The 12,790-nt window shown below is 44.5% G+C and overlaps 1 protein-coding gene and 1 long non-coding RNA gene across 12 annotated transcripts in view; one reads left to right on the top strand and one right to left on the bottom strand.

The window, feature by feature from the left end:
- Nucleotides 1–12,448, bottom strand: part of LOC110364501 (uncharacterized) — a 30,278-nt gene extending 17,830 nt beyond the window's left edge. For all 8 annotated transcript variants that reach the window (XR_010467901.1, XR_010467899.1, XR_010467896.1 and 5 more), the window contains exons 1-3: nt 12,309–12,448; nt 7,315–7,449; nt 4,739–4,867 (exon numbers count right to left, since the gene is read on the bottom strand). This is a non-coding gene — a long non-coding RNA (uncharacterized LOC110364501). The remainder of the gene's footprint in view (nt 1–4,738; nt 4,868–7,314; nt 7,450–12,308) is intronic.
- Nucleotides 12,429–12,790, top strand: part of ARHGAP32 (Rho GTPase activating protein 32) — a 161,280-nt gene continuing 160,918 nt past the window's right edge. For 2 of the 4 annotated variants that reach the window (XM_065040363.1, XM_065040360.1), the window contains exon 1: nt 12,429–12,747. The gene's annotated coding sequence lies outside the window, so the exon portion shown is untranslated. The remainder of the gene's footprint in view (nt 12,748–12,790) is intronic. The other 2 variants (XM_065040367.1, XM_065040366.1) reach the window with 1 other exon arrangement.

Raw genomic sequence — 12,790 nt, 5'->3', positions numbered from 1 at the left:
TTTGGCACTGTGCATCACTTGCAACCTGAAACAGGCCGTGGGTCCAACTAGACTGCAAACTTAACATTTCACAAAGAAACTAAATCGTTTTTACCCTGCAAATAGCTGGGAGCATTGCTGTTAATAACTAAAAATCATCCCTTGCACATATGTAGCATCTTTCATTCAGGAGTCTCAAAACACTTAATAAGCAACAATTAATTAACCCCGTAACATCTCACTGCTGTAATTAAAGCATCTATATAAGGAATAATTGCACTACCAGTGATTCCGGTTCCAGTAATTTCATCAAAATGCAGCAGATAATGTCCCAGCATTTTGTAGAGCAATGCAACAAACAGTAGCTGCTTTAGAAAGATCCTAAAAAGTTCTGTATTAGGCTCTGGAGATGGATTCAGGAAAGGAGAATGTGAACAGGTAATTCATCAATGTTACAGGATTTCTGGACAACACACTTTAATGCTTCTCTTTTATAGCTGTGTTAACCACCAGGATAATTTTTTCATCACATTTATGTTAGGTTAAAAGTACCCTGTGGAATCCCCATAGAAGCCTTGATCTACATTTCCCAAAGTCAAGGTTTTCAACTTCCAAGCACAAAGTTTAGGCAAGACTGCGATGAGGAAAGCAAATTATTTTGGGTGTCTAAGCAATGCCTTTAAAATACCTTTGAGATTTTCAGGTTAAAAAATAAATCACATCAACAAGCATGTAAAATACTGTTATCTCAGGCTCCTGGGTATGACATTTGCATTCCAGAGCCCAGGGTATTAAGCAAACAACATTGTCTCACAGCCATAAAGGCCCCTTAATGTCAAAGTGTTTATTAAACGCTCTAAAGAGGCCAGTTTGGGGATAGTTCACGTTTCATTATCAGTCTCGAGGAAGAGCTATCTCGCATCTCTTATTTTTCTAGTGCTGCCTTAGCTTTTTTCCAACCCTTTCATACCTCCTTTTCAATAATAGCTGTCCTATCTTCCCATACAATTATAACATTTTATTCCAAGACAAAGGAAAGGGAATTTGTTCCTTTAGAGAGCTTTGCTCTGCACACAATGCTTTAAGGCATCTGCCTAGATTTATATAATCTGACAGCTTAAAGATGGAACAACAATAATAATGGCAAGACTTGCAAGTTCTTCCAGCAGCTCTCAAAGCAAAGCAATGTTCTTCATCAACATTAATTAAGACTTAAACCATCGTCAGTGGTTTTTATAAATGGGAAATCTTAAGCACGCGGCGGTTAAAAGGACTTGAAGGATGCCACAGGAGTCAGTAGCACATTTAGGAACAAAGTCTAAATATCCAGACAATTAAAACCTAATTTTTCCTTTTTCCTTTCCACTACATAATTGAAGTGCGTTTCTAGGGTGCTAGTTTATAAGAAGCAGCTGTGCTTTCCACTTTGCTGCTCTTTCTCTCTTTCCAAGCGCATATACCATCAGACTGGATCAATGTCCAACACTACAAGGATAATGTAAAGCAGTGCTTGAAAGATTTTCACAGCGTGCTGGACCACAGCAACAGAAGACTGTTGATATTGAGTTACCTTGTATTGTTAGGCAAAACCCACGCAGCAATAAGACACTAAAATCTCACCAGGTATAATTTAGCATAGTTGTACTGAACTCAGAAACTCTAGACCAAGTGAAACCAGTCAAAGCTGTGGTAGCAAGCGTTTAACATACATAAAACCATCAAGATCTGGAGTTTCATCAAAACAGAAAGATAAGTATCTTGCTTCAACGTTTAAGCCAATCTTTGGAAAAGGTCCGAATCAAGACTGGGGGTGAGATTTTCCCCACACTCTCGCCCTGCTGCCTAAACAGAGGAGAGCCAGGTTATTTCCATCACAGCTCTGCCGTGTGCTGCACAAAGAGCAGAGTTCTAGCAGTGCTTGGACCTGAAAGGCGACATTGTCAGAGGGACAATGTGACAGCCAGTCAGCAATAAAAGCATTCACCCAAGTCAGGATTGCTGCAAAGGCAGCAGAAAAGTCCTGACATCTCGGCTTGGAAGGGCTGAGAACACACCAGCTGTAACTTCAGCTGGACGGGTAGTGATGACTTTAAAGTTTTAGCATGCTTCATACACCGATTCCTCCTGAAAAGGAAACTAACGAGCGGCATAAAACATGCTGTTAATTAAAAGCTTCTAAAACGCCAAACCTTCTACATGCTTCGGCTCAAGTCAGCAGTTCTGCAGGGCTTGGTTTAGGCTGCAAACCAGCCCGCAGCCTCTGGCAGCGGCATTCGGCTGTGCAGAAAGATGTTCATCCAGTATCAACCCACTGTTAAAGAGACATCCACATCTCATTTAAATGTATCATGCAGCTTGCTCCTGCTAAGAAACATTTGACACGGCAGAGCTCAAACAGCTCAGGGGTTGTGGTTTCTGTCTGGAAGACTCAAACCAGCGTTAAAAATATATAAGGAACACTCTGCTTGGTGTGAAGTCAAAGAAAATGCAGCTATTTACCTCAGCAAAAGATGCTGTGCACAAACAGGCCAAAGATTCTCAGGTGATAACCGAATTCCTGCAGCACAGGGTCTGTCTCACAAAACGATGTGTGTCTCTTGCAAATCATTGCCTGTGTTCACCACTTAGGTCCATTGTTCGGTACATCAATAAAAATGTGCTGGAGAAGAATGTGTTTCTGTTTTACTGAGCTCAAGCTTTCAGTGTCCATTCCTGCCTTGATGCAAACGAAGCAAGCAAGCCTCATCCAAACCAAAATCAATTTCCTTGCTGTTATTGCATGTGGGACAACGCAGCTAATCAAAACGAGAAAGAAAAAGGGGAGAAAAGGAGACTAAGTCCCAGCGTGCTGGTCAGATGTCCCAGACTTACAGTTGCCCAAAAGTTGCGAAAAGCAAAAGAATCTACTTGTCATCGCAAAGTTTCTTCATGTCCTCCCATGAAACAGCTTCACATTTATATATTGCCTTTTATGTGAAATCTTGGAGATGAGAACCTCTTTATTGTATGTAAAGCATCCACCGTGCTGCAGAAGTGATTGAGTGACTGCTGTCAGCAGGCCCTGCTATTACACTGGGTGCCTTCTTTTCCTAGAGACCTAACTGGATAATTATGGCTTTAAGAATGAAAAATCTAAAAGAACTCAAGCAAGGAAGGGCGGGGAAGAGTTTCTGTACCATTTGTTCCTCATGACAATTTAAAAAAGGTCTCTTCAAGAATTCATGGATTAATATACAGAAGAGCAGATATTAAACACATAGCATGGGACATTCTCCTCATTTTGCTCCAGACTGGTGTACCGTATGGAAAAGTTGCCTTGCAAGGAATGCTCTTGTTTAAATGGCTTGATAAATTGGATTCCTTTGATGCTGCTCGCTCTTGCCTTCCTTAATCTCTCCTAATCATAATAACGATTCTTTTTTTTCTGCAATGCATCTGACCTACTTCCAAATCCCCCCCATCCTGCTGTTCTTTTCTGTCTATATTCTCTGTGAAATAGCTGTATTTCCACTAAAGTTTTCAAAAAATATTAAGATCCTCAGGCAAATCAGGAGATGTTTTTGTTCTCGCTATGCAGTGAATGCTGGAAAGCACATGCTGCAATTCTTCCCCTTTAACCAGTCCAGGCGTCAACCTTTACCAGTCCCACGATGCTGTTAGTCTACATGGAATTTCTTGAAGTGTTTGACCCACAAGACTATAGCAGAGGCCCACGAAAGGCAAGCAGCTCAGTTTTTAATCACTCCAGGAAATAAATTTAACAAAAGGGCAATTAAAAAAAAATTAAAAAGGAAAGAAAAAAGCAACTTTGACACAGGAACAGAAGGAAAATAAATAGTGGCAGGTGCATCACTTCAGACAAATTATACACCATCCATGCCGAACTCTGTCCGAAGCAGAAGGATAGGCCAAGGATTAAGGTTTTAATAGGGAATTTAGAATTAGGGATTACAGGCCCTGCTCCACTACAGGCGGACGATGTGGCTTTGGCCATTTACAAAACAGGGTTAATAATTTTTCTCCTCTCTCGGCAATATTAACAGAGCAGCGATACGGAATATCGTCAGGCTGCTAAGGCTAAATACAGTCTGAAATAAATAATTCTTAATGGGATGTCGAGCACCTAACATGGGAGCTCTGTGGGCATTTAAACTGGAACACAGCCCCTCTGCCCAGTACCCACGCATTGCTGGAAGCGCGCTAATTGAAGACTCTTATTAACCCAGCGTTTGGTTTTGTTTGGAGGCTGAGATGCTGGTGCAAGAGGTGCCATAAAACCAAGGAAAGAGCAGCTGGTGCAGAGGAACCAAAAGCAGCAGCACAGAGAAATTCAGAGCGAGTCTCAATTTGTGAGGCTGCGGCACGGGAGGGGAGAACCTGGGCCCAGTTCAGGGAACAACATGTTTAGAGCCAAGCAAAGACAAAAGCACAACAGGAATCAAAGGGTGTTGTATCTGATCCAAGAACACAAGGCCCTCAGAAAAACAGCCTCTGAAGTAAATTGCAATAAATGGCAGGTACTATAGTAGCTAGAGAGCTAAGAAACAAAGATATTTCCTGTGCAATAAACCAAGTAGCGTTACATAAAAGAAGAACTTAATTTACAAGGACAACCATCCTCACTCTGTGCTTTCCACTGCTTTTAACACTTTCGTGACAAAACAAGGCGCCCAAATTTTGCAGCATCCAAGGGAGTCTCTTTTTGCATTGATATCACAAACCCCACCACTCTAACAGTGTTTGCTGTCTTGTCAGATACCTTGCAGCAACTGAAGAGCTTCTCTGTCCAAGAGCCATTCCTGCTTGCGCTGTGCATTCAGGGGATTAATTACGGGTCTCGTTCCCACCGGCTATCTTGCACTTGTCAGAAGAACCATGCAAAAGTCCCCTGAAAATGAGAAAAAAAAGACTCTTAGTATAAGCAGGCTTAAAATAGAAAAGAGCAAAAGCAGCTCTTGACTGGTGTATATATGTCTAATAGCTAATTATGATGCTAAGTCACAGAATCTGATGATAAAAAAAAATAGCTATCCCCAGAAGACACACAATCTAATAACCCGGGGGGACAATCAGCACCAAACAGGCCGAGGGACAGACAGGAACAGCTCCTTGTCCCGTTCTTTGGGGACTAGAAGATGAGAAGAGAAATAGAGCCATAAGGAAGACTTGGGGGCAACAACTACCTGTAGGTAGTTGGGGGCAACAACTACCTGGCTTAATTTTTGGTTTGAGATGCATGTGTGTTTATATGTTTAGCCCATTTATGGGCAGAGGTGGATTCTACTCTGAAGACTTTGCTCCTTGTTGGCTATTTGTGTGTCACAGCAATCCTCACACATAGCCTGATTGCCTCACAGGTATTTTTATTTATTAATGCCACCAAAAAAACCCTTTGGGTAGCAAAACCTGATGACCCTGTTTAATCCCTGAGCTGAGAACAAGGCTGTTATTATACCACCTTAAAAAAATCAGCAGCAGCTCCAGTCATTTAACTTTAGGCAACAAAACTCTCATCTATAAAATAAACTGGGATGTGCTTTCTGTTTTCTGACCTACATATTTAATCAACTTGTATTTTCAAGAAGCTGATAACACATGGCTCTGCTCCAAGGACACAGCCTGAGAGTTTCCATACCATAAAAGAGCCCCAAAAAGGGCCACAACTCACAATGCAACATTTTCAAACAAATTTCCAGGTGCAAGGAGGTGCATTTCCTACGCACCTGCTGACATAGCAGCCCAGTGAGTAAAGCAGACCTACAGCTTCTGAACCAGCATGAAAAGCATATATTTGAGAACTGTCCTTTGAAGGGACATTTCTTATGCCTTTCTTGTTAAAACGCTTGGCCCAAGTGCCGTTCCAGGATGCTCAGACGGAGAGCAATCACATAAAAGCATTGCAGACTTGACCTAAGGCCAGTTTCTCTCCAGTGTAAGTTAAATCAATCAGCCAAGGAACCTTTTAGCTAAATTCCCTGCTTATTTCTCACACTTTCTCTTTCCTAACCATTGCCTGAAGCCACCCTCAACCTTTCCCTTCCTTCCAGTGTTTTTTCCCTCCAGCTTGTCCCCGCAGCCCCAGAAGCGATCAGGCTCTCCATGGGATGCTGCCTCCCCTTATCTGGGATTTTAGACCCAAGGGCCAGAGTGGCCTTTGCTGGCTGCAGAGCAAGTCTGGAACACTTAAGTTAATCTGCTGGTCCACAGGGTGAGCCCAGCATCAGCTCGCTCCTGCAGACATTTGCCACAAAAGAACTTTACTCGCCCCTTTATTGCTGTGCCCTGTAGGCACACAAAGCTGGAACAGAACCTCACGTCTGCTGTGGAACTCGCTGCATCTCTTGTGCACAGTTCTTACCACCCTTCTACGAACTCACACATCTCATCCATCCACCTCCAGATTCCCTCCATTGCTGTTTTCAGGCACCTATCTAGCAATCAGCCTTCAACTTACCCTTTTTCCAAACTGAATTGCTTCTCGACTTCATTCTACCTGCTCAGGGTTACAGCAGCCAATGTTATGCCAACCTATATCCAATATTTGGATATTAAAAATTCCCATGGTTGCCATCATTACACCAACTCGGTGTTCTAGCTCCTGTATCAGGGGTTAAGCCACTCTCTAACAGAGATTAAAAGATTTAAAATGCAAGATACTGTGCACTTCTTGCAGGATACTTGTCCAGCTTGTGTACCAAGACCTCAGGCCTGATCCAATCTGCTATATTCACTCACTTCAGGCAATGCAGAGACATTAATAGAAACAGGCAGATCTGGCCACACACAGTCATAAATATACAAGTTATTACACAATGTAATTTGCATTAAAGATAATGGGGAGCAGCACTACACTGAAAACAAGGCAGGGGCTGTTCTGTCCTCATGGGGTGGGTATAACACAAGCATGTCCTAATTCACACCAGTTTCCCAAACCCAGGGTCATTTCTCCATAGGAAAAATATCCAAGTGAGTGTCCAGTTGTTACAGAGAGTTATTAAGCATTTGTTTAGTAAGTCACAGAAGTGCACAGCAAGTGCTAAGTCTCCTCAGTGTTGCAGGGCTGCTGCTTCCATGCTTTAATAACTCATCTCAATCTCTGGTCTCATTACCAGAGCAAGCTCAGGCAATTCACCTCCCACGCCAGCACCCAGAACTACCTGGAAAACTAAAGCTGATGGTGCAACACCCGTCCCACAGCTGGGGTATCTGTCTCAGATTACACCAAAATAAAAATGCAAGCCTGTGAACTTGAAGAAAATTGGGCACAAGTGGCCTAGAGAGAGAAAATGTGCCCACAGGTGAGCAGTTGCTACACAGTCCCAGTTCCCTTCTCACCGAGGTCACGGCAGCTGGAACGCGCTCGCCTGAAATGTGCTCTCTCCAAGAAAACAGCCATGTGATTGACCCAACGAGTCACTTCATTTCACAGATGCTTCATGGCAGCACAGCTCCAGGAACAGTTGTGAGACTCTAAAGGGGGGGATTAAAGAGCGAGCAGTCAAAAGAGCGATTTTACTCCATCCCCAGCACAGCATCACATTTGCACGCAAGGAGAAATAAGCGCAATAGCTGGAAGAATTCCATTCAGCAGCCTGCGCACTCATCTGGGAGGATTTGACCATCAAAGAGACAGGCTGGGATAGAAAGCTATATTCTGCTCTGCTTGTATTTATATCTACTTGAACTTTACATGTGCATAGTCCCAGAGACTGTGTACACTATTTTGCAAACATTAAGAGGTTCAGGGCTTTGAAAATCGATTTATTCAGTTCCACTTCTAATCTTCTTCATTGCCTTGTATAAGCAAACACAGTGCTCTACACAGGGGTGGCTGAATGGTAATAATTTCAAAGGGGTGAAAAAATGTCCAATTCTTTGGATAAAGGCTACAGAATATTGCAAATTTATACTGCTGTTTGCAAGCATTTTGAGTATTCAATAACTATTTCAGCCAAACCACCTCAGAGGACGGTAATTTTTCTGCTAAACAGTCTAAATGAATGGTTCATTAAAAATCTGATCTCAGTGATTCTGTATGCATATCTTTCAGTCTAGAATTCACTTGGATGTACAGTGCTGTGCATGTGTACAAAATGTGCCCAACTAAAGAATCCCTATCAAGTTTATTTTGGTATTTGGGGATTGTCTTACCTTGGGGATAGCAGGAAACATCCCCCCCCAGATATTACTGACCCTCAATAAGATCTCTGAGTCACTTGTATGGGATGCTAACCATGCACAACGCATGCAGCATCGCACCTGACACCACATTATTGAGCTAGCTTCCTGCTTATCAATTCTGCTAGAAAACCAACAAACAAATCCAGCCATAAAATACTGTAGGAAATCAAAATTCTTCACATCTCTAATGAACAGGAGTTCGAGATGTCAGAATACAAAACATGTCATGCACGTCACAGAATGATCAGTTATCAGCCAAAACGAGTCAACATATTCATTGCCAGGAAAAACTATACTTATTCTCTGAAAACGTGAGGAGGAATATAGAGGAGGAATAAAGACAGAATCTGCTTCTCTCCTCCTCCAGAGTCCTCTCGAAGATGCCAGATTTACTACTGGAGTTATGTGGATGAAGACTCTTGCTCTTACCACTAACATCTACTTTTGGGGAAAAAGCCTGGCTGCATTTGTCAATGCCAACGCTCCTACTGGCTTCAACAGAGGCAAGATATCACACTCGATATCTCAATCCTAACTGAATTCCAAGCTCTATCCACTGAAATGAAGACGTTAATTGACGTTAATAAAACTAGTTGTATTTTTACGCTGATGCTTTTTTTCTTGATGGCAAAACACTTGCTGGTTTAGTTTGTTAAGGATTCTGAAAAATTAGATAATCTATCTGTAGTAACAATCCAGATGGCCCAGTCCAAACTCATATATAACTCCTATATAACAAGCTCTCTAAATAGACAATAGTGGCCTGTCTGGCTCCCACAACCCAGAAAGAATTTGCCTTTCTCCCTGGGTTATGTACATCCAGGAGACTCATTCTCTAAAGGGTGGCAGGAATTGCCTCACTCACCTCCCAAATCCAGCACGAGGCACGAGGAATGCTCCTGATGTGCCCTGAAACCTGGGAGGAAAGGTGCCATAGAAATGCAAAGCAGCTCTCAGGAACAGAAACATATTGTCTCTCACTCTTCCTTTCCCCACCTTTTTTTTCTTTCCCACTTCTTTGTTGTGGTCCCAGTTTATTTTGTAAACAGACTAAAGTGCTGTTTGGCAATGGCATCAGTATCTTCTCAAAACAAATATATAAAGCTCAGAAGAAATCTCCAAAGGCAACTGATTGTCTTAAATATTTATCATTTCACTCCAAGAAAAATATTTAAGAGAAGCAGAACATAAAGAGGGAAAGATACAGTGTTATCTCGCATAAACATCTCAAGGCGCAGCCAGGCCAGCCTGTATAATACAAAACAAACCTCTGAATTAGCTATCGACATAGCTGCTCTCCACGGCTTCTCTCAGCAGAGGCTGAGGCATCCTATTGACATTCCCTGTCCAAAAAAATCCCCCCCAAAACCCCAGCAGTTCTAAGCCAGGAAAAATCCCCTTCTTCAATAATAGTGGGGGAAAAAAGTACATATGTAACAAGGCACGTGGCTCAAAAAGTCCTCATTCAGGAGAAGAAAATTCATACTCTTGATGACAAATAAATATGCACCAGCTCTTAAAAGCTGAAACTAAAAAACCTGCTCAGGCGGAGGTGACACCTCGCCATATTCCTCCCCTCATCCTTTGGGCGAGGGTTTTTTGCTGAACGCACTGGTGAACTTGCTGATGAGGTGACCAGGGCCGAGTGACCTTCAGATCCAGCATTAAAAGGGCAGACGAGCCCTCTGGACACAGAACTGCAACCTCTAACTGGCAAGGGCTGGAGCAATTCTGATCAGTCCTTTCCTGCTTGGCTGAACTGGATACCAGGGCTCTGCGCTCTTCATTCAAGTTGAAAGATTTCCTGGCATCGTGAAGAGCCATTAAAGTTTTCTGGAAAATTAGCAAGAGCAAGGACTGATGAACAAGAAATATAGAAAGTTTCAGATGGGAAAACATTCTCCTTTTTTAAAAACAAAAACCCCAAGATGTTAAAACGAAAAAATAAAGGCAGTGAGCTTCAAATCATAAGCGTGGTGGGAGGCAGTGAAAGGGGAAATGCAGCAGGGATGCTCAGCACTGAGTCAAGACCTTTCTTTGATCTCCAGTTTTCTCAAGCTGCATTCCCATATGCAGCCCACCATTTGTTTTTACTTAGACATAATGAAAAATACTCGGCTTGGGAAGAGCAACAAACAAGCCTTGCAAAAATCACGCAGTGACAGCCAGTCAAAATAAGGAAGAACTAAAACCACAAAAGAGATGATGGCGTCTAATAACGAGGGAAAGGCTCAACTACTTGGGGATGCTCTGCTTATCTTTCATCCCAGAATCTCAAAGTCACGCGAATCAGCGATGGATAGATAGGGATCACCTCCTTACACATTACTACATTTGCACTCTCCTCTATATGGAACTAACAAACCCACTTCTGGTGCCCCAAGGTTTTAGCAGCAGTGAGTCATGTGGGTCCCAGCTCATCCCAATTAAACTGTCAGGTTTGACAGTATCACAGGTGTAGGTTGTAGCACACACAAGCACAATAAATCACATTATTTTGCCCTGCCATAACTGTAATTCACGTATTTCTTGCATCCTCTTTTGTTTATTAGTTACACTTCTTCCCCATTTTACGGAATGCTGTGCAACATCTCCATGATTTATTGTCTACTTAGACAAGGAGCCCAGGACCCACCGATGTTCCTAACTCGTTTGGATTGTTGGCATCTGACACAGCACATACCGACACAAAGCGGTTCACAGGTCTCTGAGCTATTGTTCCAGACCACACATCTACAGTTATCAACAGTTACAACAGGCTCTGAAAATCTTCATCACAACAACTAAAAATTCTTTTAAATTAAAGCTCACAACTCAGAACTTCTGCATGCTTATGGCTGGCTTTTCTTACTCACCCGTTACATCAGAAAACAGTGGTATCATTGATCCAGATGCTCTGGATCACTGGTATCACCAGAGAAGCATTAATGCAGATTACGAATGATATTTACAGTGCTTCACAGATAGAAATGAAAACCAAAACGCATCAAATCAAGCTCATGGAACAGTTTCAACTATGCCTCTCATTGAAAACATTTCCGAGGGCCTATCAAATGGGCCATTTCATATTTTGCTTTTGCAATGCAAATGTAGCTGCTAGGCTGTGGTTAAGACGAAGCACATACCACGGCTCTCATGTGAGCGGCCAGGTGCACAGCAACACGCACCATCCATGGCAAAACTTCAGATTACGCACAACTGCACCCCCGGGCCTGTGCCAAAGGCAGAGAGCAGGGTAACTGCTTTGCAATGCCACCACTGAAGGAATAAATACACACCAGCAAGCAGGTTTTTAACCTCTGCGGTCACCAAGTGGCATAGTTACGAGGAAGGATTTTTCACGTTACCTACTGCCAGCAAAATGAAGGCATGAAAATGCTAATGATACAATAAAGCATCCCTAAAAAACATTAGAAAGTGCTCGCAGCCAGCCACCAAAATGCAACACACGTGTAACGTTTCTATCCAAAAGATCCTGGGTGGAAGTATTCCAGTTCCTTTCGTTCAACAGGGCTGACCCCAAGAACAGAGCTTGAGATGAAAACTCAAACCTCACTTAAAAGTATGAAATAAGTTAACATTTTCTGATTGAAACAGCATTGTTTCAAGACTAGATTGCATAAATTTGAGGTTTAACCCGAGGGGGAGGCTTTGTATTGCTAACAGGCTGTGCAAGCAGCCTGTCCACGCGTAAACAAGTCCTGGGACTGAGTGAAACCACCTTTCCTGATCTCGCACTAACACAATGGAGGTGGGAGGCACCTGGTGCAGACTTACAACCCTCCTGGCTAGGAGAGCAAGCATAACTGGCCATACTAAGGAAAAAGAAAGCGAACCAACAAGCGCCAGGACCTCTTCGGCAGGATTTGGAGTACTCTCCCTGTAACACAACCGCTCAAACGACAGGAGCAGCCGCAACAGCAGCACACACTGAGTGCATCGCACAGTCCATCCCCCAGCAAATCTCCTCCCCTCGCCCCCAAACAACCCCACCGCGCGCATGCTCCAGCGCAGCCCGCACACGAGCACAAGCCCCAGGCGCACCGGGAAGCAATTCCCGCACGGAGACCCACCCACCACCCAGCCCCACAGCTGCACCATCATTAGCGGCTCAGGTGCGGCGACTTTCCCCTCCCCCCCCCGCACACCTGCACCTCGTGCACACGCCCGCGCGCGCCCCACCCTGCGTCCTCCGCGCTTTGCTGCAGCGCACCCGCTGCAACCCGCGCAGCTTGCGCGCGCCAGCCCCGCCGGCTCGCGCCCGCCCCCGAGCAGGCGCGCGGCCCCCGCCCCTCACCGCCCACCCGCTCCGCCCTTCCCGGGCCGCCCGACAGAGGAGGAGCCGCTGAGCGGCGGCAACGCGCATGGGCGCCGGAGCCTTTCTCTGAGCCCCGGAGCGTGTGTGTGAGGGGGGTGTGTGTGCGCCGGACGCGGTTCTTCACCGCCGGCTCCGTTCCTTAGCGGCGGGTTCACCCCTGCGGCGCCTTCCCCTACCTGCGGTGGCCATGGCGGTATCGGTGGCGAGACGCGGCTGGTGAGGAGGCGGGAGAGGCGGCCGGGGCTCGGCCCCCGCTGTGGAGGAGCGAGGTGAGTACACGGAGGGAGCAGGAGGAGGGGGCGGGGGGCGGGT

Source organism: Columba livia, chromosome 24 (assembly GCF_036013475.1).
Source record: "Columba livia isolate bColLiv1 breed racing homer chromosome 24, bColLiv1.pat.W.v2, whole genome shotgun sequence".
Classification (NCBI taxonomy): Eukaryota; Metazoa; Chordata; class Aves; order Columbiformes; family Columbidae; genus Columba; species Columba livia.
The sequence above is the reverse complement of the archived record's forward strand: the minus strand, read 5'-3'. Positions and strand labels throughout refer to the sequence as shown.